Source organism: Salvia splendens, chromosome 19, assembly GCF_004379255.2.
Source record: "Salvia splendens isolate huo1 chromosome 19, SspV2, whole genome shotgun sequence".
NCBI classification, from domain to species: domain Eukaryota; kingdom Viridiplantae; phylum Streptophyta; class Magnoliopsida; order Lamiales; family Lamiaceae; genus Salvia; species Salvia splendens.
The window spans coordinates 19,586,481-19,612,096 of record NC_056050.1 but is presented as its reverse complement, the minus strand read 5'-3'; the positions used below and the strand labels follow the sequence as shown (position 1 = coordinate 19,612,096).

The window sequence follows — 25,616 nt, the reverse complement described above, 5'->3', positions numbered from 1 at the left end:
TTTCTCAGTCGGATGTCATTACCGCCTTCTCAGTGCTTCTGAAGATTCATGTCTAAGAATTGCCATGATTAGCTTGAATAAAATAGAGCGGCAAGCTCCATTAGATAATTGTTTACTCATGATAATGTCAAGGCATGTGACGGTATCAGATGTTGAGTCACTAGAGAAGACAAATCTCTCATCACGCAGTTTTGCCATGCAAGTGAGACCAACCTTGAAAGATGCAACAAATCATCAATATACATTCAATATATACAGAAATAAGCTCGAAGAAGCTGATTTATTTGGTTTATAACCTGGGTTAATATCTGAGCCATCTTCAAGGAACAGTCAGGAGCACCAGAGAAGTTCAAGGTAGCATCTAGTAACCTTTTCATATGACTCTAGAGTGAGTACCAACACAAGCATACCTTAGTAGATAACATAATGGCAGATATGGACCTACTTGAATAGTATATCAGATCGATTCTCAAGAAATGAGATCCTTTGGGATGCAGCTATCTGGAGGTAAACAAATAGGATCACAACCAAAAAATAAGGAAGACAATTAATAAAATTAAATAGGAAGGAGCAATAAAAAAAATCAACTTCTTAAATCAAAACCACCATTTTCATTTACCAACTTCCAGGCATCTTGTCACCTTAAAAGGCTAAGGATCAGCACCAAGAAAAAGAAAAATGGCAGGACTGATTTTATGAATATACAAAAGTAACAAAAAAGTTTCCCCCAACTCCCAGAGCAAACTCAATTTGTGAAAGATTCATGATTAAAGCATATTGTAAGAAAGATATGCATAAAAATGGAGCAAACCTCAACAATCTGCGACCAGCTTGTTGACATATGTAGCTGTGCAGCTTGTTCCTCAAGGTTCTTGTTGTATTTCCATCCCCATCTTAAAAGTTGTTGAATAGCTTCCCTTATTTCGTTCAACTCAGCTTCACCCTGAAAAGTACTTGACTGGGCATCGTACAAATTGAATTTCTGTCAAGAGAAAGTATAATCAATTTATTAACTTTATTTCAATGAAATCACAAGTAGACGACTCGAACATGAAGAGTGAGGAGGTGGGGACGAGAAAATACCTGCCATAGTCTATCTCTAAGAGATGCTAGGTCAATAAGGCGATCTCCACGTTCAGAACTGTAATAGACACTCCTTCCTGATGTAGTTGGGCTGGAGAGGATATCCTCAGCCTGCAAAGCATGTGACATTAGATAAAAGTAAATATACTACAGTAAAAATGATTTCACCTTACCAGGGATGAGTATTTTGCACTAGAAACAAACTGCGACGACTTCAAAGTGATATCAGGCGACTCAAACTGGACAACACCAAGCAACTCGAGCACCTATTATCCAAAATAAGGGTAAACCAACAAGTGTACTCATTTTAGACAAGCACTGAATCCAAGTAATGAAGGAACTGCTTACCTCACTATGTAATTTTCTGTTAGTGAGGTAAAACTGAAAGAACATACATCCAGAAAAAATTGCTTATCCTGACAAATATGATAGAAACACATTACCTTACTCTTACTAATGGGACCATTTGCTCCAATTTGTGTGTCATTATGAAGGATATAATTGGATCCATCGAGATCAATGCCATAATCCGCATGTCTTTGGCCAAACAACTCAGTGAGAATACTTTGGCAGGCTTCATGATGATTGTGATCTAGTAGTATGTCTGCTGAGTGTAATTCTACAGCTAAAAGCTTCAACAGCCAGGCTCTCTACAGGAGGCAAGAAGCAAAAATTAGCAAGGAAGCAATTACTTGTTCTGATGTCAAGGCTAGCACCATTTAGAGGTTTTGATTCTACTTTATAACAAAGCAAAATAGAATATTAAATTAGAAACCAATCAACCATGCATTGGCAGCCGGGCACATGCACAAAAAGAAATAGAAATAAAATTCGCATACACATTACAGATGAAAATAAATATGGATTAGTCAGTAATAAAACCTGATGGAGTGAGCTGATTCGAAGCGCCTGGCTGCTGCTTCTCTTTGGAAGGGGAGCAACACCAATTGAAATCAGATGCTAGATTTTAGGACATATAATCAATATAATATTAGCCAAAGCCTCCTCGTTGACTTAATAAACAAATTTGAATATATCATGGCAAAGGAATCACCTTAACAAAAAACTGGTACTTTTTGGTACACAGCAAATCCATAAGAGGTGCCGAAGTCAATGGATCCACGCAAAGTTCATAAAGGAGCTGCAGAAAAGTACTTAGCTTATGCTGACATAGGTACAAAGCAGGTGGTTCTACAGCATCCACATCATCGAATCATTGACAAATAGCATAAACATTTATTAACGCTCCTAACCTGAAAGCCGAACTCATGAAGCAAAGCATTGACATCTGGAATCAAAAGTTTGTCCAGAATTCCAAGAATGACCTTCAGACAACTATAAGACACAATAAAGCATGTTATATGTTTAACAAAGTAATGCAAAAGAAATCAAATCAATCTATAAATAAGTGTAGTACTAGCTTATTTTTAGTGAAATAGCTTTAAAAACCTGTACTGAAACTTTGGTTGAAGCAATGTCCTCTCAACCGGGCCATCAATGTCAAATTTAAGCAATAGATGAGTGATATTTGGAGCTGGTCTACTGATATTATCGATAAGAAGCTGCATTCAGAACATTAAAGTTATGGACTCTCTAGATGGATCATAACAGATGCAGAAAAATATAAAGAGAATTAAAGCAAATTTAACCAACTGTTTAAGATTAAATAAACAGTGTTAAATTCTGATGTGATTCTCTTTTGTATAAGTGTTTAGTAAACAATGGCTATGTGCTTTGAGGCCATGAAACAAAGTAACCCTTAGTTTCTGACATTACTGCAAGCCAATTAGTGGTCAAGCATTAGTTGAAAAAGATTTCATCAGGAGGTTGTGGGCGAGCAACTCAGTTTCAATTCAATCAATATTTCCTGCTTCTCTGGATATACAAGTGTCCTTTCCAGGTATTCTTTTCCTTGATGGGATTTATCCCATCGGCCTTCTTCGACAAGTGCTAGACAAGTCCAGGCCACCCCCATTAGTAGTTTGCAATGGTGGTTGTCGTAGCTAGTTTGTTAAAGGTCCCTGTTCCTTTCTCCACGGACATAGGTGTGTTTGGTTGTACTAGGATGCCTCATGTCCCTTCTTCTCTTTGTTGTTCTTGGTTATTTTTTCTTCTCCCCTTAGGCTTTGTTCTAGAAAACCTCATTCTGTGATTGTGGTTATCCCATCGCATTCATCGGCTTTTCCCAAGTTGAGTTATTTCCATTGGGATATGACAGAGTGTTGTTTTAAAAGTGTACATTTAATTTATTACTTAAACTAATTTACCATCAAAAGAAAATATGCAAACAGAACTAGCCAAGCCCAACTATTTAATGATTGCAAGCTACATGTGTCCTATTCAGCTGCATGACCTAAAGTTTCTAACTATTATGAACACATTAAAGTTTCTATATACTACTCTATAGCCCCTTGATGAAATTCTTGCCTCTTTAAGTCTTTTTCCCGTTTAATTTGGTCCAGTTCATAACATGAAATATGAATAGAGATTGGTGCTTTCAATATTGTTGACAAATAAGAATGCATAAAAGGCTTTACTTGCATAAATATATTTTTAAAGGGGGGCTTACTTGCATAATTAGGACACCAGGATCTGTACCACTGTCCTCAAATATTTGACACTCTTCAGACCGCATCTCTAAGCAGGCAGCATAATCCTCAATCAAGGTGTTAGCAGTACCAGATTTCAAGAGCAACTGTGAGAGCCCAACCATACGAGAACTGCATCCATTAACATTAAAGACAACTAGTCATAATCAGCAAGTATTTTCACCTTAAGATTATGACTGCAGATGAAAATAAGGGATATTGAGCAATTGCCTTAGAATACTCAATATTTTAATGGAGCATAGCTGAATCTGCGGCTGAAAATCATATCGAACGTATTCAAGTAAAGCTACAATTTGACTATGATCTTGAGAGAGAACGACATCCAAAGGCTGCATCAAACAAACAATCAGGGATTTTTCCACTCGGTGCACTGGCTTAGATATTAATAAAGTGTCAGCGCGTGAATACAGATGTTCAATAACATTAGGTTGAGCATTAAATGAAGATCACCGGTGGCACACAACTGAGAGGATAATGAGAACAGGAATATAAATTAACAGAAGCAAGAAAAGCAAATTAAAGGTTAAGCATTCCGACGAGAAGAAAAAAAGAGTTGTAGATTTCCATTTCATTTCATTATTTGTTAGTGGAAGCAGGAACATTACTCCTGCAACCACTACTAGATGGTTTGATCTAGATATCTAGTTTTCTTTTACCTGACGTAGCTGAACTATTAATTACTGCTCCACTGAAAAGCATGAGTATATTTCAAAGGTAGGCTAAGACTGAAAGCTTCAGAAAGCCATGAAATAAGAGCTCCATGTCAGGAACTGAACAAATCTCTTAATTGATTGCTCATAACTAAATCCAAGAAATCCTAATCTCAAAAATTAGGGGAAGATTCTGATGGCGCCCTCATCAAATCAAGGAACTTTTATAAGGATGCTCACCATTAGAGCTTGAATTGATTCCTTTGGGTTGACAAGCTTTTTCAGCTGCACTGCCTCAGTATATTGATGTAGTAGTGTAAATGCAGGGGTATTTGTGAACTAACGGTAAAATGACTATAGAAATAAATGACAGAAGAATTTACCTAATTAGAAATTAGAAATATTAAAATTGTTCAGAACCTCGATATCTGATCTAACATGTTTCCATCAAAACTATGAAATTAACTCATGGAGTAAAAGAAAAACAGTTATTAAGAGTTGTCAAAAAAGTGAAAAGAAGCAGTACTTTGCCCCATAAATCAACATTCAAATATAGCATTGAATAATGGGCAAAAACAAGATATAGCAATAAATACCTGATACAGGGGGCGCCAGAAGTCAGAAACACTTGAATCTTTTTCCATAACAAGAACCACAATTTCCAAACAAAGCAGGACAGCCTTTTCAAGGAGCTGCCCGTGAATCTGATTTGTACGTTCTGTGATTAGAAAATTAACTCCTTGTAAAACAATCCCCAATACATTCCGAAACAAGGTTTTCCCACTCATAAAATCCTGCATAATAACCAATAAAAAACTCATGAGAAACTTTTCAACCCCGTAAGAATAACAGAATATAATTTATCAGTTTTAATCATAAACCCAAGGTTATTAGAAGTAATATTAAGAAAGGCAAGCACAAAAAGGAAACTGATATGCAGACAATACAAACACACAATCACCAAAATGAATAATGTAGTTTATTTAGTGAGATGGTTAATAGTTCTTTTCCCATGCAGTGGGCAATTTAATTTCAAGCTTTAGCATTTACATAGTTCAATTTCTACGAATACAAATCTCACAAGCTTTGGGTTCTTTCAAAACAAGGATCTCCAAGAATTTACTATAGTCGACATGAGAGAATATGAAAAGCAGACAATACAAAAACACGATCACCCAAACAAAATGACAGAAGCTATCGTTTTCAATAATGAAACAGCATCCTTGTTAGCGAGAGGATAATAATCTAATACCACTCACACACCTACATAAGTTACAGATTGGTGAATATGCATCAGAAGAAGAAAGAGCTTTAAAACTCTTTTAGCATTGCAAATGTTAAGATATTTGTTCCTGGTCCTTCATATAAAGCTGTTTGCCAAATGTACTAACTCTTTAAAAAAGCAAACAAATTTCAGATTTATCATAAGAAAATAAAAGCAGACTGGCAAAACTGAATGGAAACATCAGCAATTCAACGAAAGCACCTACAGATGATCAGAAAACAATCAAAGGCTATACCTTCATAATTTCAACAACTGGAAGCTGCATATGAATTGGATAAGACTGCCGCCCCGATGAATTTTGAGATTCGTCAACAAAAGCATCACTATCTTCTTCTCCTACATCATACATGCTCAACATCCTACACATGTTAACATTTGCAGAATGGCATTACAAAAATAACATTCTGGAACTAAAGTTGATAGGACCAGCGGCTGGAAGGTTTACAGCCGCCGAGGAAGTGGGAAGGCAGTTAGTGGAAGTGAGAAGATCAAGGAAGCAGATCATAAGGGACAGTCAGCTGGAAGTGAGAAAATCATGGCTGCGAAGGAGTAAAGGAAGCAAATCATGGGATTCCTAAATCAAGGCTGCAAAGGAGTAAATGGAGCAAATCATGGGATTCCTAATTTTTTGCATTCTAGTATTTATTTTACAGTATAAATAAATGTAAGCTAGGGAGTCCAAGATATCTTGGAGAGATCATTTGTATTGGACGACTTGGTCGTAGGCCTCTGCGGAGGATTGATATTTCTTTACATTCCATTCAATCAAGTGATCGTTCCTCTCTATTCTGCATTTACAAATTATTAAGTGTGATTGGAGAGCATATCCCGTGCTCTCTGCCTCTCTTCCGCCCTTCACTCCTAACAATTGGTGCGGTGAACGTGGATCCGGATGTCCTACGGAAAGGGGCTACCCGTAGGTGTGACCAAGGGGTGCCACCGAAAAAAACGTGGGCCCGAAAGGAAAAAGGGCCGTAAAGCGGATGGTGGGCCCGTGGCGTGTGCCGTCCGTGGACGTCCGGTTTAAAAGAGGGATGGATTGATACGATCCCACATCGGTTTCACACGAAAGTGTGGAATAGCATATAATAGGGAGTCAACCCTTTACCTTTGACCATGGTTTTGGGTTAAGTTAGGGCTTCCTATCTTATATGCTTATCAATTTGGTGCGGTAGAGAGGCAGAGAGCACGGGATATGCTGATAAGCATATAAGATAGGAAGCCCTAACTTAACCCAAAACCATGGTCAAAGGTAAAGGGTTGACTCCCTATTATATGCTATTCCACACTTTCGTGTGAAACCGATGTGGGATCGTATCAATCCATCCCTCTTTTAAACCGGACGTCCACGGACGGCACACGCCACGGGCCCACCATCCGCTTTACGGCCCTTTTTCCTTTCGGGCCCACGTTTTTTTCGGTGGCACCCCTTGGTCACACCTACGGGTAGCCCCTTTCCGTAGGACATCCGGATCCATGTTCACCGCACCAAATTGATAAGCATATAAGATAGGAAGCCCTAACTTAACCCAAAACCATGGTCAAAGGTAAAGGGTTGACTCCCTATTATATGCTATTCCACACTTTCGTGTGAAACCGATGTGGGATCGTATCAATGATACGATCCCACATCGGTTTCACACGAAAGTGTGGAATAGCATATAATAGGGAGTCAACCCTTTACCTTTGACCATGGTTTTGGGTTAAGTTAGGGCTTCCTATCTTATATGCTTATCAATTTGGTGCGGTGAACGTGGATCCGGATGTCCTACGGAAAGGGGCTACCCGTAGGTGTGACCAAGGGGTGCCACCGAAAAAAACGTGGGCCCGAAAGGAAAAAGGGCCGTAAAGCGGATGGTGGGCCCGTGGCGTGTGCCGTCCGTGGACGTCCGGTTTAAAAGAGGGATGGATTGATACGATCCCACATCGGTTTCACACGAAAGTGTGGAATAGCATATAATAGGGAGTCAACCCTTTACCTTTGACCATGGTTTTGGGTTAAGTTAGGGCTTCCTATCTTATATGCTTATAATTGATAAGCATATAAGATAGGAAGCCCTAACTTAACCCAAAACCATGGTCAAAGGTAAAGGGTTGACTCCCTATTATATGCTATTCCACACTTTCGTGTGAAACCGATGTGGGATCGTATCAATCCATCCCTCTTTTAAACCGGACGTCCACGGACGGCACACGCCACGGGCCCACCATCCGCTTTACGGCCCTTTTTCCTTTCGGGCCCACGTTTTTTTTCGGTGGCACCCCTTGGTCACACCTACGGGTAGCCCCTTTCCGTAGGACATCCGGATCCACGTTCACCGCACCAAATTGATAAGCATATAAGATAGGAAGCCCTAACTTAACCCAAAACCATGGTCAAAGGTAAAGGGTTGACTCCCTATTATATGCTATTCCACACTTTCGTGTGAAACCGATGTGGGATCGTATCAATTGATACGATCCCACATCGGTTTCACACGAAAGTGTGGAATAGCATATAATAGGGAGTCAACCCTTTACCTTTGACCATGGTTTTGGGTTAAGTTAGGGCTTCCTATCTTATATGCTTATCAATTTGGTGGGCGGTGAACGTGGATCCGGATGTCCTACGGAAAGGGGCTACCCGTAGGTGTGACCAAGGGGTGCCACCGAAAAAAACGTGGGCCCGAAAGGAAAAAGGGCCGTAAAGCGGATGGTGGGCCCGTGGTGTGTGCCGTCCGTGGACGTCCGGTTTAAAAGAGGGATGGATTGATACGATCCCACATCGGTTTCACACGAAAGTGTGGAATAGCATATAATAGGGAGTCAACCCTTTACCTTTGACCATGGTTTTGGGTTAAGTTAGGGCTTCCTATCTTATATGCTTATAAATAAATGTAAGCTAGGGAGTCCAAGATATCTTGGAGAGATCATTTGTATTGGACGACTTGGTCGTAGGCCTCTGCGGAGGATTGATATTTCTTTACATTCCATTCAATCAAGTGATCGTTCCTCTCTATTCTGCATTTACAAATTATTAAGTGTGATTGGAGAGCATATCCCGTGCTCTCTGCCTCTCTTCCGCCCTTCACTCCTAACAATTGGTGGAAGAGAGGCAGAGAGCACGGGATATGCTCTCCAATCACACTTAATAATTTGTAAATGCAGAATAGAGAGGAACGATCACTTGATTGAATGGAATGTAAAGAAATATCAATCCTCCGCAGAGGCCTACGACCAAGTCGTCCAATACAAATGATCTCTCCAAGATATCTTGGACTCCCTAGCTTACATTTATTTATACTGTAAAATAAATACTAGAATGCATAAAATTAGGAATCCCATGATTTGCTCCATTTACTCCTTTGCAGCCTTGATTTAGGAATCCCATGATTTGCTTCCTTTACTCCTTCGCAGCCATGATTTTCTCACTTCCAGCTGACTGTCCCTTATGATCTGCTTCCTTGATCTTCTCACTTCCACTAACTGCCTTCCCACTTCCTCGGCGGCTGTAAACCTTCCAGCCGCTGGTCCTATCAACTGCCCCGGTCGTCGAAACAGCCTTGTCCGCAAGGCTGAAGAATGGAAATTGACCCTTGACATCTGCCACATCCATCCAAGTAGCTTCATCTTCCTCCAACCCGTCCCATTTGATGAGGACTTGGTCAACTGTTTCGCCCTCCCGCAGATCAGTACGCCTTGACAACACCTTCTCGGGTAGAATTGGAGGGTCAGCGCTGACGAGCCCGTCCGGCAGCGTGGCCTCCACCGGTGCATCCCCGATGGCCCGTTTGAGAAGGGAAACGTGGAATACCGGGTGGATGCGGGACGAAGCGGGAAGCTGCAAACGATAAGCTGTCGCGCCAATGCGAGCCTCGACCCGAAAGGGCCCGAAAAAACGCGGAGCTAACTTCCTGTTTCGGGCCGTGAAGAGGGTGGACTGGCGATGGGGGCGGAACTTCAAATAGACCATGTCACCCACGCTGAACTCGACATCCCGTCGCCGCTTGTTTGCTGAAGCTGTCATACGGTCTTGAGCTCGCCGGAGATGATGGCGTAGCAGTTCCAACACCTCGTCGCGAGAGCGAAGAGTGTCTATGACGGCTTGGGCTCGAATCTCCCCCGGGAGGAAGGTATGCAAGGTGGGCGGAGCTCGACCATAGACCACCTCGAAAGGAGTCATGCCCGAAGCCGAATGGGTGCTGGTGTTATAACAGTACTCTGCCCATGCTAGCCACTTATTCCACTGCTTCGGTCGGTCAGATGAAAAACAACGCAGGTACGTCTGCAAACACCGGTTCAAAACCTCCGTCTGCCCATCTGTTTCGGGGTGATAGGCGGAACTCATCTTCAATGTTGTTCCCGTGGCCCGAAACAATTCCTTCCAAAATGAGCTGAGGAAAATAGGGTCACGATCAGACACGATTGACCTTGGAACGCCATGAAGACGAACCACCTCGTGCGTGAACAGCTCCGCCACCTGCCGGGCTGTGAATGGGTGTCGAAGGCCTATGAAATGACCATACTTGGAAAGGCGGTCAATGACGACAAAAATGCAGTCAAAACCCCCCCTGCCTTAGGTAGACCGGAAACGAAGTCCATGCTAATATCCTCCCAAATACGGTCCGGAATTGGTAGGGGCTGCAAGAGACCGGCGGGAGACTTTGTTTCGGTTTTATGCCTCTGACACGTTGCACAAGCCGCGACGAAATTTGTGACTTGCTTCATCATTCCAGGCCAAAAAACGTTTGAAGCAACCCTGCGGTACGTTCGGTAGGCGCCAGAATGTCCACCGGTAGGCGTGATATGGAACTCTGCCAGCAGCCTCGGTATCCATGGGGAATGGGGGGGGGACCACAATCCTCCCTTTGTAAAACAGAGTGCCGTGCACCAGCTCGTAATGAGGGGAGGTTGGCTGTCCGGCCTCCAGTGCAGATTTGATTTTTGATAGGGCCGGGTCCGAGGACAAAGTTGCCTGAATCGTTGACCATTCCGGCCATGACGGAGTTGAGATGGCGGAGAGTTCCAGCACGTCCTCATCTCGACGGGAGAGGGCGTCGGCCGCCCTATTCAGCTTTCCTTCCTTGTATACGATAGTGAAATCGTAACCCAATAACTTGGCCGCCCAATTTTGTTGCGCTGGAGTTGCTAGTGGATGAGCTAACAGTTGACGCAGACTGCGCTGATCCGTGTGAATGATGAAGCGGCGGCCCAACAAATAGGGGCGCCAATGGTGGATCGCGAGGACGAGGGCCATGAGCTCCTTCTCATAGGCTGATTTTGCTAAACTCCTAGGGGACAAGGTTTTGCTGAAGTAGGCCACCGGTTGACGTTCCTGCATTAATACCGCCCCTAGGCCTCGGCCCGAGGCGTCACATTCAATCACAAATTCCTTCGTGAAATCTGGCATCCGGAGTAAAGGTGCGGAAGTCAGTGCTTTTTTAAGAGCGTCGAAAGCGGAGGCTGCCGCCGTTGGCCAGATCCAAGCGGCTTTGGCGTGGGGTGTCGGTGGTTTCTTTAAGAGCTCCGTAAGGGGGGCTGCGATCTTGCCGTAGTCGCGGATAAAACGGCGATAATACCCTGTTAAGCCGAGAAATCCGCGAACACTCTTTAAAGAAGTCGGAGTCGGCCAGCGGAGGACCGCCGAGATCTTGGCGGGGTCCATTTTAACACCCTCAAGGGACACGATATGCCCAAGATACTCGACGCTGTCCCGCCCAAGAAGACACTTTTTGGAGTTGACGACGAGGGCGTGAGCGTGCAAGGCTTCAAAAACACGTCGAAGGTGGCGCATATGATCTGCCCAGGTCGTGCTATAGACGAGGATGTCGTCAAAGAAAACCAAAACGAACTTGCGTAGCGCCGGCCTGAAGATGTCGTTCATCAAGCTCTGGAATGTTGCCGGGGCGTTGGTGAGGCCGAACGGCATAACCAGGAACTCATAATGACCGGAATGTGTGCGAAACGCCGTCTTGGGCACGTCGTTAGGGGCTACCCGGATTTGGTGATAGCCGGCTTTCAGGTCGATCTTGCTGAACCACTTGGCCCCATGTAGTTCGTCAAGTAATTCCTGTATCACTGGAATAGGATATTTGTCGGGAATGGTCCGCTTGTTCAGTTCCCTGTAATCGACGCAAAATCTCCAAGAGCCATCCTTCTTACGCACAAGGAGTACCGGGCTAGAAAAAGGGCTAGTACTTGGCTGAATCACCCCGGAAGTCAACATCTCGGCGACGAGCTTCTCCATTTCATCTTTCTGTAAATGATTATACCGATATGGGCGGACAGAGACGGGGTCAGTACCTGGTCGCAGAGGTATGCGATGGTCAGTGCGGCGGCGGGGGGGTAAACCCGTGGCCTCCCGTGTGATCGAAGGGAACTCCTCTATCAGTTTCAGCAGTTGCGAATGGGCTGCCTGGGACAGGGACGAGCTGATCCCGAAAGGTTCCGCCACGACCTCTTTCTGTACCGAGTGGAGGACCCAGCAGCAGTCACCTTCCTCGAGGCAGCGGAGGTCCTGGGAGGAGCAGGCCCGCCGCATTAGAGTTGGATCGCCTTTGAGCGAAACGTGCCGGCCGTCGACTGAAAAATCCATGGAAGAGTGCTGCCAATTTGCCCAGACGTATCCGAGAGAAGCGAGCCACGATACCCCCAAAATTACGTCGATGTTCCGGAGGGGAAAGACATAGCATGAGACCACAAACTTCTCCTTCTCTAATGTAAGAAGCACGCCCCTGCAGAGCCCTGCTGCTCGTCGTGTGGTCCCGTCGCCCAACACCACCGAGTAGGGCGATGTGGGAGTAATCGGCAGCTGGAGCCGCTGGGCACACTGTTCTGAAATGAAACAGTAGTTAGCGCCGCTATCCACCATCACCTTGACCTGTTGTGAGTCGATTTCCCCAAATAATTTCATTGTATTGGTCGTGTCCAGCCCATTCAGGGATAGGACGGAGAGCTGCGGCTCCACGTTGTTGTCCACAAGTTCTGACTCCTCGGGATCTGAATCAGCGGCTGATCCTTCTTCCTCCTCGCAGATCAGGACGTTGAGCGTCTTGGGGGGGCATCTATGAGTCGGCCCGAACTTCAGGCCGCACTTGACACAGGTCCCTGCTGCTATGTGCCGCCTATACTCCTCTGGAGACACGTTCCGGAAGCGTTTGGATAGGGGTCTTGACGAGCCAGAGGAGTGAGAGGGGGATTGGGAGTACCCCTTTGAGAAAGAGCGAGCTGGCTGGTTTGCATATGTTTGTGGCTGGGTGGATGATTGGGTGGGCGCTGATCGCGGGGGCTGGGCGGATGCCATCATGTCAATGTCCACGCCAATTCGACCGCATCCTCATACGTAGTGATTTTGGCGGCCTTCATTTGTAGGCGGACCTCAGGGCGAAGTGCCGCCATAAAAAATCCCAGGTATTGATGACACGAGATATCTGGAACCTGTGCGAGTCGCGCCTCGAAAGCAGCCACGAAGTCCGTTAGGGAGCCGGTGTGACGGACTGCGGCGAATGCTTCATATTCATTCAAAGCTCCATTGCCTCCAAAACGTTTCATCAATTCCCTTGCAAATCGAGCCCACGTCAGATCCGGGACTCGTTGTCGTAACAACTGGTACCACGGGAGGGCAGCGCCTGCCAGAGCTACCATGGCGACGCCAACCCGGTGCTCGGGAAGGGTTTCCGAGATCAGAAAAAACTGCTCTGCTCTTGCCAGCCACGCGAGGGCCACGCTCAACGTCCTGATCTGCGAGGAGGAAGAAGGATCAGCCGCTGATTCAGATCCCGAGGAGTCAGAACTTGTGGACAACAACGTGGAGCCGCAGCTCTCCGTCCTATCCCTGAATGGGCTGGACACGACCAATACAATGAAATTATTTGGGGAAATCGACTCACAACAGGTCAAGGTGATGGTGGATAGCGGCGCTAACTACTGTTTCATTTCAGAACAGTGTGCCCAGCGGCTCCAGCTGCCGATTACTCCCACATCGCCCTACTCGGTGGTGTTGGGCGACGGGACCACACGACGAGCAGCAGGGCTCTGCAGGGGCGTGCTTCTTACATTAGAGAAGGAGAAGTTTGTGGTCTCATGCTATGTCTTTCCCCTCCGGAACATCGACGTAATTTTGGGGGTATCGTGGCTCGCTTCTCTCGGATACGTCTGGGCAAATTGGCAGCACTCTTCCATGGATTTTTCAGTCGACGGCCGGCACGTTTCGCTCAAAGGCGATCCAACTCTAATGCGGCGGGCCTGCTCCTCCCAGGACCTCCGCTGCCTCGAGGAAGGTGACTGCTGCTGGGTCCTCCACTCGGTACAGAAAGAGGTCGTGGCGGAACCTTTCGGGATCAGCTCGTCCCTGTCCCAGGCAGCCCATTCGCAACTGCTGAAACTGATAGAGGAGTTCCCTTCGATCACACGGGAGGCCACGGGTTTACCCCCCCGCCGCCGCACTGACCATCGCATACCTCTGCGACCAGGTACTGACCCCGTCTCTGTCCGCCCATATCGGTATAATCATTTACAGAAAGATGAAATGGAGAAGCTCGTCGCCGAGATGTTGACTTCCGGGGTGATTCAGCCAAGTACTAGCCCTTTTTCTAGCCCGGTACTCCTTGTGCGTAAGAAGGATGGCTCTTGGAGATTTTGCGTCGATTACAGGGAACTGAACAAGCGGACCATTCCCGACAAATATCCTATTCCAGTGATACAGGAATTACTTGACGAACTACATGGGGCCAAGTGGTTCAGCAAGATCGACCTGAAAGCCGGCTATCACCAAATCCGGGTAGCCCCTAACGACGTGCCCAAGACGGCGTTTCGCACACATTCCGGTCATTATGAGTTCCTGGTTATGCCGTTCGGCCTCACCAACGCCCCGGCAACATTCCAGAGCTTGATGAACGACATCTTCAGGCCGGCGCTACGCAAGTTCGTTTTGGTTTTCTTTGACGACATCCTCGTCTATAGCACGACCTGGGCAGATCATATGCGCCACCTTCGACGTGTTTTTGAAGCCTTGCACGCTCACGCCCTCGTCGTCAACTCCAAAAAGTGTCTTCTTGGGCGGGACAGCGTCGAGTATCTTGGGCATATCGTGTCCCTTGAGGGTGTTAAAATGGACCCCGCCAAGATCTCGGCGGTCCTCCGCTGGCCGACTCCGACTTCTTTAAAGAGTGTTCGCGGATTTCTCGGCTTAACAGGGTATTATCGCCGTTTTATCCGCGACTACGGCAAGATCGCAGCCCCCCTTACGGAGCTCTTAAAGAAACCACCGACACCCCACGCCAAAGCCGCTTGGATCTGGCCAACGGCGGCAGCCTCCGCTTTCGACGCTCTTAAAAAAGCACTGACTTCCGCACCTTTACTCCGGATGCCAGATTTCACGAAGGAATTTGTGATTGAATGTGACGCCTCGGGCCGAGGCCTAGGGGCGGTATTAATGCAGGAACGTCAACCGGTGGCCTACTTCAGCAAAACCTTGTCCCCTAGGAGTTTAGCAAAATCAGCCTATGAGAAGGAGCTCATGGCCCTCGTCCTCGCGATCCACCATTGGCGCCCCTATTTGTTGGGCCGCCGCTTCATCATTCACACGGATCAGCGCAGTCTGCGTCAACTGTTAGCTCATCCACTAGCAACTCCAGCGCAACAAAATTGGGCGGCCAAGTTATTGGGTTACGATTTCACTATCGTATACAAGGAAGGAAAGCTGAATAGGGCGGCCGACGCCCTCTCCCGTCGAGATGAGGACGTGCTGGAACTCTCCGCCATCTCAACTCCGTCATGGCCGGAATGGTCAACGATTCAGGCAACTTTGTCCTCGGACCCGGCCCTATCAAAAATCAAATCTGCACTGGAGGCCGGACAGCCAACCTCCCCTCATTACGAGCTGGTGCACGGCACTCTGTTTTACAAAGGGAGGATTGTGGTCCCCCCCCATTCCCCATGGATACCGAGGCTGCTGGCAGAGTTCCATATCACGCCTACCGGTGGACATTCTGGCGCCTACCGAACATACCGCAGGGTTGCTTCAAACGTTTTTTGGCCTGGAATGATGAAGCAAGTCACAAATTTCGTCGCGGCTTGTGCAACGTGTCAGAGGCATAAAACCGAAACAAAGTCTCCCGCCGGTCTCTTGCAGCCCCTACCAATTCCGGACCGTATTTGGGAGGATATTAGCATGGACTTCGTTTCCGGTCTACCGAAGGCAGGGGGGTTTGACTGCATTTTTGTCGTCATTGACCGCCTTTCCAAGTATGGTCATTTCATAGGCCTTCGACACCCATTCACAGCCCGGCAGGTGGCGGAGCTGTTCACGCACGAGGTGGTTCGTCTTCATGGCGTTCCAAGGTCAATCGTGTCTGATCGTGACCCTATTTTCCTCAGCTCATTTTGGAAGGAATTGTTTCGGGCCACGGGAACAACATTGAAGATGAGTTCCGCCTATCACCCCGAAACAGATGGGCAGACGGAGGTTTTGAACCGGTGTTTGCAGACGTACCTGCGTTGTTTTTCATCTGACCGACCGAAGCAGTGGAATAAGTGGCTAGCATGGGCAGAGTACTGTTATAACACCAGCACCCATTCGGCTTCGGGCATGACTCCTTTCGAGGTGGTCTATGGTCGAGCTCCGCCCACCTTGCATACCTTCCTCCCGGGGGAGATTCGAGCCCAAGCCGTCATAGACACTCTTCGCTCTCGCGACGAGGTGTTGGAACTGCTACGCCATCATCTCCGGCGAGCTCAAGACCGTATGACAGCTTCAGCAAACAAGCGGCGACGGGATGTCGAGTTCAGCGTGGGTGACATGGTCTATTTGAGGTTCCGCCCCCATCGCCAGTCCACCCTCTTCACGGCCCGAAACAGGAAGTTAGCTCCGCGTTTTTTCGGGCCCTTTCGGGTCGAGGCTCGCATTGGCGCGACAGCTTATCGTTTGCAGCTTCCCGCTTCGTCCCGCATCCACCCGGTATTCCACGTTTCCCTTCTCAAACGGGCCATCGGGGATGCACCGGTGGAGGCCACGCTGCCGGACGGGCTCGTCAGCGCTGACCCTCCAATTCTACCCGAGAAGGTGTTGTCAAGGCGTACTGATCTGCGGGAGGGCGAAACAGTTGACCAAGTCCTCATCAAATGGGACGGGTTGGAGGAAGATGAAGCTACTTGGATGGATGTGGCAGATGTCAAGGGTCAATTTCCATTCTTCAGCCTTGCGGACAAGGCTGTTTCGACGACCGGGGCAGTTGATAGGACCAGCGGCTGGAAGGTTTACAGCCGCCGAGGAAGTGGGAAGGCAGTTAGTGGAAGTGAGAAGATCAAGGAAGCAGATCATAAGGGACAGTCAGCTGGAAGTGAGAAAATCATGGCTGCGAAGGAGTAAAGGAAGCAAATCATGGGATTCCTAAATCAAGGCTGCAAAGGAGTAAATGGAGCAAATCATGGGATTCCTAATTTTTTGCATTCTAGTATTTATTTTACAGTATAAATAAATGTAAGCTAGGGAGTCCAAGATATCTTGGAGAGATCATTTGTATTGGACGACTTGGTCGTAGGCCTCTGCGGAGGATTGATATTTCTTTACATTCCATTCAATCAAGTGATCGTTCCTCTCTATTCTGCATTTACAAATTATTAAGTGTGATTGGAGAGCATATTCCGTGCTCTCTGCCTCTCTTCCGCCCTTCACTCCTAACAATTGGTGCGGTGAACGTGGATCCGGATGTCCTACGGAAAGGGGCTACCCGTAGGTGTGACCAAGGGGTGCCACCGAAAAAAACGTGGGCCCGAAAGGAAAAAGGGCCGTAAAGCGGATGGTGGGCCCGTGGCGTGTGCCGTCCGTGGACGTCCGGTTTAAAAGAGGGATGGATTGATACGATCCCACATCGGTTTCACACGAAAGTGTGGAATAGCATATAATAGGGAGTCAACCCTTTACCTTTGACCATGGTTTTGGGTTAAGTTAGGGCTTCCTATCTTATATGCTTATCAAAAGTAGAGAAATTATAGCAGCAATGATAGAAGTTAAAAATACATATAAAGAATCAGATATCAAAATCAATTTTAGTGAGGCTGCTTAATCCAGGAATTGATCGAACTCACATCCGAAAATGCTTAAGACAAGCTATAACTAGTTGCCACTTCTCAGAAGGATCTGCATAGGCTCTCTGTGGGAATGGGCTAAATACATGATCATATACAAATCTGAAGATGCCAATGAATCTGGTAAAACAAACAATAAAAATGTTAACAAGAATTTTACAAGTTTTACCATAATAAATTTTGGACTATGAATACCTATGCCCTCTATCACTGACATCCTGTTCATCAGAGACAAGAGTATTTAATAGATTGATGAAGGAGATAGTGGAAGGATATTGCTCTCTTCGAGCTTCAATCTCATTCAGCTCAAATCTCATATCATACACCTGCAACAAAAAAAAGTAACAACACTGCCAATCAGATAAGATAGCAATCAAAACGAGAAAGTAAAGGAAGATTGATTTGAGTTCGTATGCATTGACTACCTGAGTTTCACATACGATTTCAAACGAAAGACTATACTATCAAATAGCTTAAGGGTGTCAAATCAATCCATTGATTAAATTTTGGTCATGAGAATGTGATACTCAAGAAAATATTGGGTAAGTTCTAATATTGAAAGAGATTATATAAATTTCTGGGTAATATAAGCAAAGAGGCAAAGTAACTCACCTGTGTCTCCATAGTTTGTCCAGTGTATCCAGCATTGGGTGCAACAACAACAGGTAAGTCATACTGCTCCAAGAACCTCCAAATTGTTTCTTTCATAATAGGAGATACATGAACAAATGTAGCAATGGCATTGCGCAAAGCACCCTAAAAATACATGCAGAAGACATTCAGGAATCTTAACTTGCTGGAGGAATAACATTAAAAGGTGAGAAAAACTCTAAAATTGTGAGAAGAACCTTGAGATAAGGAGGAACATTCTCATAACTGAGGAGTTTGAACAGTGGCTCGATATCAGTAAACCAGTTCTTCCTTTCACTGGGATTTCCATTTTCCACAACCTATATCACAGGGAAAGGATAATAAGCAAAAAACAAGCAAACCTTCAGTTTTTATTTACAAAGTATAAACATGACTTTGGGAAGAAAAAAAAATAAACAGTTCACAAATCTCATACAAGATAAATCAGTCCATAAACACAACCAAAAGCTTCTTCAATAACAACATAATATCTTTGGTCGATCATAAAATAGGGCCTGTTACAGTTTCAGTCATCTGAGACTGCTACCTGGAGTTCTGATAATGTTATTAAGCTACTGGGGAAAAAGATAGCAGCATGGAAATTTGCTATTGGAAAAGAAGAAGAAATTATCTATTGGACTGAATGGAAGGAGCCAGAAGTGGACAGGACATCCAGAGGAAAAACTAACAAAGACAAGGCTATAATTAAAACAGAGCTAATATCTCCATTCTTTAAACATGTATGACCAATTTCATCATGGTTTAGAAAGCATGAGATAATCCCAAACTTAATCCTATCCCAACACTGATACAGGCTCCTTCCTTATGTTAAAACATCTTTTCTTCCCCTCTACAACCAAATAGATCAAGAAAAATATAACCCTAATGATGTACAAGCTAAAAATCATTTAGTCCATAAAGGTAAATGCAATTGGAAAATTATTGATGTTCAACTGGTAAGTGGTCAAGACAATTGAGTTTAAATAAAGTGTATAAATCTTCACCTTTTTCAGAACACTCAAATACGCAACTAGTGCTTTGGAATCGCCTTCTTGAAACTCTGGCAATACTGCCCCAGGTGTCTGAAAAGACTGCTTAAATTTTTCCTCGTAAATAGACAAACAGTCGAATAAAGTACTCCACCCAATAGAGCGAAATATTTTCCCCTGAAGCAACTCAAAAACTTTGGAAGCGCCCTCCGGAGTACAAGCCTATATAAGGAGGCAACACTAACCAGTAAAGAATGGAAACGAAATTACTGTAACTTTATTATTATTTTCAGCCAAAAGTGGACAGGGAACATACCAAGGAACTTAGCATGTTCAAGAACGCCACGAGCGTTTGAGAATTGGTATGATCCTCACCAGAAAACTTAACAAATGTCCAAATAACATCATTACCAGAGAGTAATTCAGGTTCCTTCTGCAGAAAGTTGTAGCACAGTTAAAACAGTCGGAATTTGAAATAACACCATCAAAGCAAAACATCTTAAATGACTAAACTAGTAAACTAATTATTGATCTTGCTAGCAACATGAAAACATAATCTACATGATGTCAAAAATATTTAGTACCAGATACAGGAAAAAGTATTTGAGCCTAATTATCAGTTGAGAATAGATATATAGGATGTTAGAGACACTTGAGAGCCTAAAAGACTAAACATCAACCGTGCAAATATGAACTTAGGTGGAATACAAATCAAAATCATGCAAGCCAATTCAAGAACCTTGAAAGCCATGTTCATGACTGTGTTCAATACATAAATTACGTCCACCAGAAAACCCAGGTAGCTTAGTTCAATTAATTAGTTATATACATAAAGATCAGAACCACATCAAAATCAAAGATGATACATAACTCTTTGGACTTGTTTGCTTCGGTTGAAATGGGTTGATGGACTACCATACTATAGGATAGTCATTCATTCACTTTGGCAGATGACACTAGGGAGGATAACTTGAAGTTAGATACTACTATCTAAGAAACCGATAGACTATTTGGTTCATGTGAATCTTGTGGAGTGAGTTGTGACTCGCATAATCCAACACAAACAATGACAACATTTCTTTGAAAAGGAAAGTGAAATCACTTAGTTGGTCCTGAAGATTCCTTTTTTGGCAGCTGAAAAATTATACAGTGGGTCTACATGCACTGCACCAAGGACTGGAAGCAACAAGAGGAATTAGAGGAAGTCCACAATACTATTTTCTTGCATAAATAAAATACTACTAGTTAGAATAAGTCTGGTTCAGTCTTAATGGCCGATAGCTTGAGCAATAAATTAGGACATGCAACACGCATCAGGATAGACGAGGAAGATTCTGCTTGAGAAATCGGGGATGGTGCTCTGTACAAGATCTGTTTTCGATGCCCTATCTAGTTATTATAGAATAAAAGTTGGACAGGAGCTCACCCAAACCAATGCACACGCAGGTTATGAATTCTAGACTTCTTGTCATGCCATTCACCCTGATGAACAGCTTGACCACCTTTTAAGCAATCATGAGCTACTTATTTCAGCCATTTTTATCAAAGTTTCTCATTGTCCTCTTGTGCAGTTAAGCTGGATGGGAAGTTTTCCAATGAACTATTGTCATTTTGCATTTTGTTCATTCTATTACTCAAAGCAAATAATATACTTTTGTTTGTTCATTGCTTGGTTTAATAGTATTATTTCCATCACAAACATACTTACCAAATTTGCATGTGCAGTAAGCAGAGGAGCAAGAATGTACACCTGATATATTTCACTGACAAACTCCAAAAGAGAGACAAAAGGTTGTGATGCAATTTCAGAAGTTTCTTGGGGATGGGCACCGCTTTCTATCATCTGGTTATGAGTGCCAGCAGCGCGGTATGGACTCAGTATGGCCATAGCCTTCTCTTTTGTTTCTTTGACCTGTTAGAATAAATTAGCATCAAAGTACAAATTCCAACATTATCATAGGAAGAGAAAGACATAAATTTGCACTTGGCAAACTTAGAACCCTTCATAGTTCATAGTCCAAGGTAATTTCAAATTCTATTTCAAAAGTTAACGAATCTAACAAAACATAATACAACGAACCTTGTCCCTGGCAAGTGGATGTGAAAGAAAGCATGTCATTAGCTTGTGAAGATAAGCATTGTAGACATAGACCATATCCTCATCATCATTCTGTAGAAAGAGAGAAAACTTAAGTTGATGGCAAGCTCAAGAAAGAGATAGGTGGCATAAAAAGAATCAGGAAGGTACTCTTAGTCAAACAAATATTTTAATATCATTCTTTATCGAGTACTGGCAATCTTCATATTCAGAGGGATAATATAGTATAAGCCATAACGAAAGAAGTGAGGACAAATATACAGATGAAAACACAGCAGAAAGAAACACAAATGCAGAGGAACATATAAGCAGAGGGGAATACAATTTCATGCGGGAAAGGGAGCATGAGGGAGCCCAGTGCTAAACAACAATAATATTTACTTACTTCTGACTTCCAAGAAACATCTACCAAACTACTCCACACACAAAGACAGTATAGAAAAGACTCGAGTAAATATCAATCGGTTTATAGTGTCTGATTAAGAATGGAAAAACATTGTTGGAGTAATTCATAATCATACCAAATATGCCATACTGCCTAAATACCAAATAGAACTATTGTCCACCCATTTCATATAATATGCACATATTGAAGTACTTAATTGCACTAAAAACATTACTCAAAACAAACAACAAAGCACGGGCATCCAAAAGCCATAACTCCAGAATGACAACTGTAAAGACCACCAAAGATGAGGTACACCACATGTGGCTCATTGCAAAGATTTTTAGAAAACGGTAGCTCACAAGTCACAACTACATACAATTAGGCCTTGAAAAGATGGTTCTACAAACATGTAAAATATGGAATCAAAGACAAAGAAAAAGGAAATGAGAAACGAAAATCATATTCCTGTTGGTATTGCTTAAAATAGATTTAGGATTGAGATGATATAAAACCCTAGCCACTAGTAAAAAAACATATATACAGCAAAGACTTAGGTGCTAACGACTATTTAACATCAAAATTTAAATGATTAAAAGGAGATTCTGACATGCATACAATAAATCAACTAGAAAACCCACAGTGAAGCATCAATCCACATTTGAATACTATTTTACGAGATTAGGAAGATTGTCTTTCTATGAAGAGGAATCCATATGCAATTCTAATCTTCACAAAAAGGATTTCATAAATGATCCAGTAATTGCTACATAGCAACACAAAAAGTCACCAACCTGATAAGCTGCAGATCTGAGAACCTTATCGAGCCAAAATTGGAAGACATTATTGGCAAAAATAACTTCCAAGCATGAGAAAATACTTTTCATATCATTGGAAGGAGTACTAGTTGCTATCTCTTTCATATCATTTCCATCTTGCACTAACATCAAATGTACAGCCCACGCAAACCTTACACAATTAACAAAACCTTCAACTAAAGGATCATTTCCATTAGCCATCACCTGAAGGAACCATTAGATCAAGTAAGAATCATATGACACACAGATAGATATCAATAAAGTAGGTTAATAATCTTACAATCTCATTAAAACCATGCCTAAATGAAGCATCGTGAGATAAGACTGACACTTTGTCAGGTGTTGTACCCAAAGCATCTGATATGAAAGCAATGACAATAGAGAATAGAAGGCTGTATATTATCTGCACAGAAAAAGAATAGAACTCCATATCTCCAGTAACAAAACAAAAATGAACAAAATAATCATAGGAGACTCGTTTACAGAGCCTTATAATCATAAAGTAAGATTTCAGACCTGATGCTTCATAGTATCTGTGGCCCCAGTGTATTCCAGAGCACATTCTCTTAAAGCAAAAAGTATATCTTTAACATCTTCAGTGCCTGCATGTAGCAAATGCAGTCTTATCATTCACTCTTGCAAAGCTCTCCTCTTATTCAAGTTTGGATGACATGACTTAAATAACTTCATAGCCAAAGGCATGAACCGGAAACTATCTAAGATATGGGGTTAAAATTACTTGGAAATAACGAGACTAAAGAGTACTGAGTAAGGGAAATACTTTAGAGGCATGCAATAACCGATTAAGCATGTAATATGTTTTGCAAGAACTGCAAGTTGTGCAGAGCGTGTGAGAGTAAGGGATATACATTAAAGGCATGCAAAAAGAGATTAAGCATGTCATATAATTTGCAAGAACTGCAAATCCCTTTGATTGTATAGTATGTGAAAATACACAATGCTAAAAACATTCTCTCGGTTTTCTATTGCGAAATAAAATGTGTATTTTCATACGAGAATTTTGAACCATTGACTATTGACTCCTTGGAATTCATGAATGATTCTGGGATTTGAATTTCAAATTGTGTTTTCCTAATGACAACATACAAATTGAAGCAGAACTAATCAGTATTGATTTTTCAATTAAAAGAGATTTAAGCGATTAAGCATGTCATATAGTTTGCAAGAACTGCAAGTTTTGCAGAGCATGTTCTATAGTCATACAAATTTGCACTTACGCTGCAGCTGAAAAAGATTTTAAACATTGTAATTACAGGTGGAATCAAAATCACAATAGCAGCTTAAAAGTAGTTTCAGCAGAAGATATCCTTCTCAGGCTTACTTGCACGCTCAACCAAAATTGAAAGAACAAGGCAATGACCAAGAATGAGCCTTTCCCTAGAAATTACAGCTTTTCTCTCCACCAAAGCACCCCTTGAGTCAAGAATGTAGCTCTCAGAATTGGGGCCTCCTACACCTGTAGGGTCTTCTCTTTTCAGTTCCTACTTAAGAGAAAATCATGTGATGAACCTAATGTATTCATTAGTGAAGAAGGAGATAGGGACAGGGAAAGAGATAGTGACAAGCAAGAACGCAACAAGAACAGGGAAAATATAGGCGTCCCATCAGGAAACACAAAATAGAAGAAAAAACTGCACATACATCATCTTTTCATGGATCTACTGGTAATATAAAACCTTTCAGATCATCCAAATCTACATTAACAAGTAACTGCATTATTGCATTATTCTGTGTAAAATCTGGGTAACAAAGAAATAGTAAAAGAGATAAGATCGCAAAAGCCTGTAACTGCAGATCTTTCACTGCTGGCTTGCCAGGAACTTAAGAACAATAAACTCAAATAGGCTGACTTGCATTTCAATCTGTTCCATAAAATGATCCTTCACTGAAGTAAGCTCTAGGTTTAAAGTATTACACCAAGAAAAAATAAAATCTAATGGGTCTCACTTGCATTTTGATCAGACATACTGGGCGTATTACATTTTGCTATATAAATCTCTCCATAATCCATATATATACACCTTTTTTCCACACCTATGTTTAGTTATTATATTGAGCCACTTAACATTCTGATTGAAGATCTGTATCCTAATTCCTACATAAACTACTAAGCACCAAAAAGCATACCTTGTTCCATCTACATCATATCAATTTTAGAGGAGAGCTGGGGACAGAGTACGCACTGCCAGATTGGGATACGCTTAAAGTTGAATGTTATTAATTTAATCATTAATTGTTTACATGCAGGTCCTTAATGTGCAAGTGAGTGCAACATCCTAAACAATTCTAACACAGTAAATTGAAAATTTCCAATTTTGAGAATCTAAACAGAATATATGAGCAAAAGGGCTTGAAATCAAAATTAAATATCAAAATGACCAAATACTGATAGAATACACAGAGAGAAATTACTTCATCTGATGAATAAATCTTTGGAAAAGAAGATTACACCTTTATGAGTGAAATAAACCGCTTTCTAAGTCCAGAAGCAATGAGATCTTCTAAATAACTTTGAATTTCTGTAACAAGATCAGCTTCAAGACCCTCGAGACCCTGATCAAGAACAGTAGCCTGCACAAAGCAAACAGTAATAGCAATTAAGAACACAGTAAAAGTATTACTAGGGATGCGAGGAAGAAGAAACAATACCCTCAATAGCATGTAAAGTGATGTAAGTAGATCTCTTCTCTCCATATACCAAAGTCCTACACCAAGACGATAAATATCTAATGCGTCACGACCTAGCAATCCCCACTGCAAGAAAACAAAAGATAATGATTTAAAGCAACAAGGAAGCGCAGAGATGCTATATGCAATTCAAAACAGTACTATGATAACAAATATATTACCGTGACCTCTTTATTCAAATATATTTAACAATTTTCTCATCTGATCTTTCTTCGGTTTTCCTTTTTTTCATTGTTTTCGGTTATAGGCTTGCTTCACCATATTTAGAACTTGATATAACTAATAACGATTTTA

At 43.0% G+C, this 25,616-nt stretch overlaps 1 long non-coding RNA gene and 1 pseudogene across 1 annotated transcript; one reads left to right on the top strand and one right to left on the bottom strand.

The window, feature by feature from the left end:
• Window positions 1-25,616, bottom strand: part of LOC121778103 — a 33,070-nt pseudogene that overhangs the window by 5,496 nt on the left and 1,958 nt on the right.
• LOC121778104 lies at window positions 5,998-16,974 on the top strand. The gene is made up of 3 exons (XR_006045613.1): window positions 5,998-6,793; window positions 16,666-16,668; window positions 16,838-16,974. It is a non-coding gene; the product is annotated as an uncharacterized LOC121778104 (long non-coding RNA).